Genomic DNA, 7,644 nt, shown 5'->3' with positions numbered 1-7,644 from the left:
CTGTATTAAGGAGAGAGTATTAGCGTAGTGAACGCACTTTTCTCAGTGACGTATGACAAATTCAGAGGGCCTCCGTAGGCTGCGTAAGCTCTCATCCTGAATGCGGACGCAACTAAGATGGCGGCGCTACCGGAAGGTATTTATTTTCGTTAATAAAGTTACCTATATTTTAGATGACAATTCAGGCTTCCCAGAATGTAATTTGACTATTTAATTTGCATAGATGATTCAAGACAGAAAAAGTTAATGTAATATTAAAGAGCACCTATTATGGGATACACGTTTTTAAACATCCTTTTGTGTGTAAGTGTGCATTAGTACATGCTAACGATATTCAAAAAGTACATACCTCAAAGAAAACGATGACGCGAGTTATCGTCTCTAACGTTCGAGGACTACAAAAAACACTCGGATTGTAGGCAACAGTTTACTTCCTGGGATTAGTGACGTAGATAAGACCAACATTATCATAGTTCAGCCCTCTCTGCTTTGCTTGGGTACGCCCTCAAAGACGAGGGTGGGGAGCGCCGAGTCAGAAGAGAGCTAAAATGGCGGAGGTTGGGAGTCCCTGCTTTTACTCTGTTTGCAAACTCTTGTTTCATTGTTTAAGCAATTAAATCTCTCGAGTAGACGCTGTCTCTTTAGATGCGAGGGCAAAATAGCACTTTATGGACTTACACAGAGGACATCATGTTTAATACGGTTCCGGAAAAATCCAGTCAGAAGTTGTTCACGGAGTTTTCACAATAACTGCTTCTCATGAACCAAAGCTGGATTTGCGCGAGGTCTCCTCTTGAAAGTTGGATTACTGTGCACTTCTGGATCACAGGCTGTAAGTATTCACGTTTATTATTTGCCTTTTACTGTACGTTACGTAACTGGAGATTAACATAATGTGCGTGTAGAGCTAAGCTTGCAAGCTAATTGTTTTGTGTTGTAATACTGTATTTCATAAACAACGTACCATATTTACACACGTGTATGTTGAATTATGCAGACTATCGTTTTTTTTATCGATGTTGGTTTAGACATGTTTACAAACTTGCTAAGTTGCTAAGCTAAATACAAATACAAATGCCAGCTAAACTGTTACCAGTAAAATTTGTTCTCATCATCAAACTCAAGAAACTCTAAGTACAGATGATTTGTTTAAAGTTATATGTATTTTACTGTTGTATTTACTTGAAGCTTTCTTAGATTTTGAAACGAAGTAAACACGTAATGTGTGTTGCTAATGTTGGGCCATGGAATATGTAATACATTAACGTTTTAATGAATAGCCTAACGATTTACAGTCATGGTACTCTATTGTTATAATATGTCTTTTTGACTGAATACATGTTTGTTTTATTTGTCTATATCTTAGATTCGCAGCTGTACACATCCTTCTACACTGTATGCAAACATGCAACATCATAACACACAGTACAAGGAGTCAGACTGGCATATGAGGAGCAAAGGTGTGTAACACACATGATGTATTTAGCTAGTGAAACCACTACCAGTCTTAGATGTATAACTGATGATGACAAAGTTTTTTTTCTCTGCATAATCATAGGAACCAAGGCAGTAGCATCGTTTCACAATGTTTCCATCACCATCATCAGTGGATGCCTTTGCCGTCCGTAGCCTGAGATTTCAGATTTGCAGCAAAATTTTTTTGATTTTCTCATTTATTGGAATGCTGTGCAGGTATATAAGTATTTTAGTAACTTTGTTAAATAAAGTAGTATTTACTTTTACAATAAATTAATTGCTTGTTTATATTTTACAGGTATTTGTACCTTGCAGCCATCCATTACAATGTCACCAAGCCGTAACAAAAGCAGGAGGGAAAGTACAAGGCTATGTTCCCAAAACACACAAGTGACATACCGTAAGCAGTAATGTTTTATTTCAAATACATTCATAATTAAAAACTTAATGTATGAAGCAGGGAAATAAATGATCAAAACAAAAGATTTATTGACTGCAATATTTCTACAGTTATGTGGAGGATGTGATCAGGCTTGTGTTTGATGAGGTATTTGAAGATAAGCTGAAGGAAACCCCGATTCCAATGGACCTGGCATCACAGTTTGAGAGACCTTCAAAGGAGGACGTGATTGCATGCCATCTTCAGTGCAGGGGTCATCGAAAGCCAAAATTGTGACCGATCTGATCAGGAAGCTCCAAGCGTATCTGGAGAACAACACACGACAGGATGATAACCTTATAGTGTCGTCTTAAATAGCACCAGCTGACAAAGCTTTGATATGCCATTTATCTGAATAGATAGCTGTAAGAAATGAATTGAAAAATTTTTGAAAGAAGAGCACAATATGGTTACTAAAGTATGTTTATTTGTATATTGTTTAACATTTAAATATATATTTGTAATAAATAAATAAAACTTTTGACTGACTATTATATTTTCTTTAAAGTTACATCTTTTGTTCTTTTGGGTATTTTGTTACTATAATGATACTTTAGTGTTATTGGTTTAAAAATGTAATAAAACTTAATCTAGTCCTGCACCTCAAAGGCTTATAGTCGGTACAATAAATGTTCTGTGTGTAGGGATTTAGACAATTTGTGCAAAACCTGGATGATGAATCACGCAGGTAAGAGGCCCTGGAACCTGTTGCATTCTCCTTAAAACCTAATAAGTAAAAACATAGCACTTATAAGTAAGCAGTTTTTCATAATAAAGTTTCCCATAGTGAAATAATGTAGAACATTCATTTCAATTAATACTTTCTTTGTGCTACATTTGGTGTTTCCATATAGTTTGCACAGTGATATAGTATGTAAACAGTCTTTTATAATACAGTTTACTATAGTAAAATAATGTTAACAAATGAAATAGTTTTATAATCATTTCAACAAATACTTTCTATGTGCTACATTTGGTGTTTCCATATAGTTTGCACAGTAATATAGTATGTAAGCAGGCTTTTTTAATAAAGTTTACTATAGTAAATAATGTTAATAAGTGAAATAGTTTTATAATCATTTCAAAAAATACTTTCTATGTGCTACATTTGGTGTTTCCATATAGTTTGCAAAGTAATGTAGTACGTTATAATTACCTTTTGGATGTCTTTGCAACACATTTTCGTCTTCGTTTAGCATTCTGGCAGAGCTAAGGACACCTAAAAAAGTTAAATCCAATCGCGTTAATTGACGGAGATCGTTTATATCGTAACGCCGTCTGAACTCTCTGGATCGAGCTTGAAGTGGTAAGGCAGTACAGACACCATCGTTTATAGAGAAATATAGCGCTTGTTTACGTTGCCTGTGACTCTCAGTCAGAACCGGAAAACCCACGCGTAGTCAGGGGCGTAACCTTTCAAACACACGCCGAACCCAGTTGACCAATAACAGTTGAGTAGTCATCTGACCAATCCGAATACACTAGACATTTTGGGAGGCGGAGACAGGAACTAAACCGAGCGTTTTCCAGACAGTGGGAAATCGGTGAGGTATGTAAGCAATTTATAAGACTCACAGTGCATTAGTTCAAGTTTTAATAACATGTATGTACTATGGGATATTACAATAACGTGCTAACATGCTCATTTATTAGCATAATTGGTGCTCTTTAAGAAATTGTCCTGATTAGTAATAATTTACTTTAAACAAGCATTGGTAAAGTTCGATAGTGTAACCTTTTTCTATTTCTACCATTGTGTTTTTTGTTGTAACATTAGAAATAATTGAGGTTGAGTGATCAAAATTGAATGATGATATCCTTAAAATGCTTACTTATGAAGGCAGCAACAGTTAGGTAGATGCAAAAAACCATATTCTATAAAACTGGGCAACTATGATGCCAGAAAACCAATATGCCATGTGGTAACACCAGTGACGCAATGTAACACCATTGACGCAAAGTGAAACCAATGACAAAACATATGATTATTATGTGTTTACAATATTAAAACAGTAATTAAATGCTAACAAGTCTTTATTAATATACTTTTTGAGGCTTTTATGAAACCTTATGTTGATAAAAAAGTTAGTGGTGTTATTTATTGTCACTGGTGTTATCGTCATGTCACTAGTGTTACCAGCAGCAACAGTAACACCAGTGACGATAACACCAGTGACAAATCTGCAGACAAAATGGCATATCTAAGGGGCTGTCCACACGGAGACGCGTATCACTGCATACGTATAAATTTGTTATCGTATTGGCGTTTCATCCACACGGATCCGGCGTTTTGGGAGACTGAATCCGCTATTTTTTGAAACCGGGTCCTAAAGTGATAAATCTGAAACCGACACCCTTGGGGTTTCGTCTGTACAGCCAATCCGTATATTTTGTGAAGCGAAAACGTCATCACATCACGTGTCGGAAGCGTCACACGTAACAGCAACAACAATAACGGCGGATTACGTGATTGTGTTCGTGCTACAGAAGCTACTAAAGCCTACTAGCTTTATTACAGCAAAATCTATTGCTTCTATGCAATTGTGGTGACCAACAAGCGATAATGGACAACACCATACGTTGGCTATGCGCATGCTCAAAGTCTTCTTCTCCGTGTATAGTGTATATCTGTGGCAGAATTACAGCGCCCCATACTGGTCCGGCATATATACTACACCGCTTTCAGTCGGTTTCAGTGGTTTCGTGTTTACGGATTATTTTTTTAGAGCAAGGAAAAAAATTATCGGATAGGGAATGCACCGGCTTCGTGTGGATATAGCCTAAGAGGGGGGCCACAGTAGCTCAAACCACACTTCTTAAATTGTAAATAAATCACTTAATCATGCAATTTGAAAAATTATATTAATACAATTTCCTTTCCCCTTACTATAAACTGTAGTAACACCAGTGACAAATCTTAAGTCCTCGCATGAAATTATCAAATTATTTATCAAATTGGAAAAAGATGAGGAGAGAGTGCACACTCACAATGTGCTTTTCAAAACAGCCACGCCTACAATGAACCTTTGACCCAGGAAGAAGTTGGCAAGGATGTTGATTTTTTTCAAAGTGGTGGTTTTTATAAATTGTAACACCAGTGACATGAAATTGAGGGACCTGTAAATTATTTATAATATTTAGTTGATATTTTAGTTTTTTAAATAACTGTACTACTTACCTTTGTATTATGACATTTAAAGGGGGAGAAAAATGTATTTTTTAACTCAAAATATGTCACTAAACCACGTCTCCTGACCTGATGGACAAGCCAATTTCATGGTACTGACCGTGTTCTAATATATATAAAAAATGGTTTGCAATATAACTGTCTTACATATGTTTTATTAATAATAAAACACTTCAATTAAAACAAAAAACATATATTTTGTGTCATTATCTGACACTTTTAAGTGGTTTTCCTGGTGGTTGAGGCCGGGACAGAAAAACCACAATTTTCATCGAATGACCCATTTGCATAAAGTTACATCCTGAGTTCTGGTCTTTTTGTTGCTGTAAATGTTAAATCTGTCAATGTGAACACCCCTTCAGTCTGACAGAAATCTTTGTGATGTTGTTTCTGGTTCCCTTGTCTGGCATTAGATCTTCATTGCATCCCAAAAGCCAATATAACATTATTGACTGCTTTTGAGATGGCTGTACAATGAAGAACCCATAGGAGCAAAGCAATTGATGGAGTGTGACTGTGTGTGTATGTTGATAGTAATCTGTCTATATACTACCCCTTATGCTACCCTGACATTTAAAATGGCATTCACACTAAACTTGGAATACCTGAATTCCTTCTTTTGCCAAGAAAAAAGTAATAAATAATATTTCAAGAAACAATGTTGGAATCCAGTTCTGCTTGGGAATATCACGTTTTCATGTCACAGAAAGGCCCATCTGTTCAAATGTGATTGAAGCTTGCAATTCTCACATGTGCCTTTCAGGTTTGTGTCCAACAAGTTTAAGACAGTGAAGGGACTATGGACATTCAGCCTCAGGTAAAACAGACTGATGATATAAAATGCGCAGTCAGCACTGTCAATCATAACCAAAGCCCGCTCAGATATATCTTGTAAGTTGTGACAGCTGATGTTGCACACCTGTTCCTCACCTTGCATATTGAGTTTTGTTTTCTTACAGCTGATGGTTGTCTCTGGTTCGGTCAAAGGTGAGATTCTGTTAAAGAGAAAGAATGCATTAAACCGGCCAGACGTTTATTTATGATAAGGTAAAGCAGTTCGTTTCATGGCACAATGTACATTTATGAGCCTCTTTAACTTTTATTCCCTACAATATTGAAAACAGTCTTTCTCTTTGTTGGTCTAAGCAGATGCATGTTTTATACAAAAGTTTGTTTTTTGTGTGTTTGATGAAAAGTAGCATATATAGGACAGAACAGCAGAGAGGTTATCATGGTAAAATGCACCTGTGTGAATCACTGTAATGGCACCAGCTTTAATGCACTATAATGGCAGTAAATTTTGTGAGATTCATCTGGAAACATCACAACGGATGCAGCGATGTTGCTATGGCAACGGCAGAAAGCCACGTCGCTAATGGAAATCGTCTGTCTTTCCTTTCATCTTCTGGAAGCTAAAAAGCCTAGAAGTCGTTTTCTCTGCTGCTCTGATGCTCTTCTAACGCAACCAACACAACACTTTTGTCTTTTCAAAACTATTTGCAAATCAAATGCATTTGTGTTGGCGCTTTTCTGAAAGACTCTGAAGGATTGAAACTCTTCTAATCATCAACACGTGGAAAACCGCAAACTCTTACTCGGAACGGCTTTGTATGCTGAAATGCCATGGTAAAGAAGCTCAGGTTGGGTGAAAAGAAGGGCGCTGCAAAATTCAAATCATCTCTTTTCAGAAATAATCTCCCCCTGGATCATATTATCATATGATGTTCCTGACTGCCTCCATTGCTGTCTGCGTATATAAAGCATCATGCACATTTCTCTGACACTTTTAAAGCGCTCTTTCAAATAACCAGTTAGCAGGAACCACTCTAGCAACTACAGTACTAACTATTCCCTAGAAACCACCAAAAACACCTTACCAACCACTTTACAATTCCATAGAAACCCTAATCTTGGATAGATTTTGTTGCAACGTTTACCAATTGAGGATTTATCATGATTACACGATTATTATTAGGGATGCACCGATACCGATACCAGTATCCGTATTCGGCCCGATACCAAGCTCATGTACTTGTACTCGTAAAAATACCCCAATACCAAAGACCAATACCTCATGTGATGTACTTTGTTACACTTTATGGCAAATTTGATTGTCTTCTTGTCTGTAATTTCTTTAGCACATTATGCCTTTATGTCCTTGGTATTGCCCTTTATTGGACACTGTGAAATTTTGCTTTGAAAATTTGTGATGATAAGCACATAAGAATGATTAGTTTTTTATAATATGAGTTGAAGTTGTTAAAAATAAAGATGCTGATATGTTCATTAGTCTCATTGTGTTGTTTTTAGAAAATTGCCACATGAAAAAAAAAACAGTACAACAAGCATTGGTATCGGGGAGTACCAGGGAAAAATATTGGTACTCATACTCAACCCTTAAAAAGTGGTATAGGTGCATCCCTAATTAATATGCATTCATTAATTTTTAAGGTATAAAATGACATGAACACACTTTAGAGTTTAAATAGTTATTTATTACTGTCTTTTGAAATAAAATAAACACAGTAATCAAAAAGCACAA

The 7,644-nt window shown here is 36.2% G+C and overlaps 2 long non-coding RNA genes across 2 annotated transcripts; one reads left to right on the top strand and one right to left on the bottom strand.

Moving 5' to 3' along the window:
* Positions 1 to 254: 254 nt before the first annotated feature.
* Positions 255 to 2,126, top strand: LOC135733576 (uncharacterized). The gene is made up of 5 exons (XR_010526976.2): positions 255 to 832; positions 1,367 to 1,460; positions 1,559 to 1,692; positions 1,775 to 1,876; positions 1,987 to 2,126. It is a non-coding gene; the product is annotated as an uncharacterized lncRNA (long non-coding RNA).
* On the bottom strand, positions 2,047 to 3,533 carry LOC135733577 (uncharacterized). The gene is made up of 3 exons (XR_010526977.2): positions 3,072 to 3,533; positions 2,584 to 2,641; positions 2,047 to 2,181 (listed from the first exon to the last, which is right to left on the bottom strand). It is a non-coding gene; the product is annotated as an uncharacterized lncRNA (long non-coding RNA).
* Positions 3,534 to 7,644: the final 4,111 nt, after the last annotated feature.

The sequence above is a fragment of the Paramisgurnus dabryanus genome, chromosome 15, assembly GCF_030506205.2.
Source record: "Paramisgurnus dabryanus chromosome 15, PD_genome_1.1, whole genome shotgun sequence".
Taxonomy (NCBI): Eukaryota; Metazoa; Chordata; class Actinopteri; order Cypriniformes; family Cobitidae; genus Paramisgurnus; species Paramisgurnus dabryanus.
The sequence above is the reverse complement of the archived record's forward strand: the minus strand, read 5'-3'. Positions and strand labels throughout refer to the sequence as shown.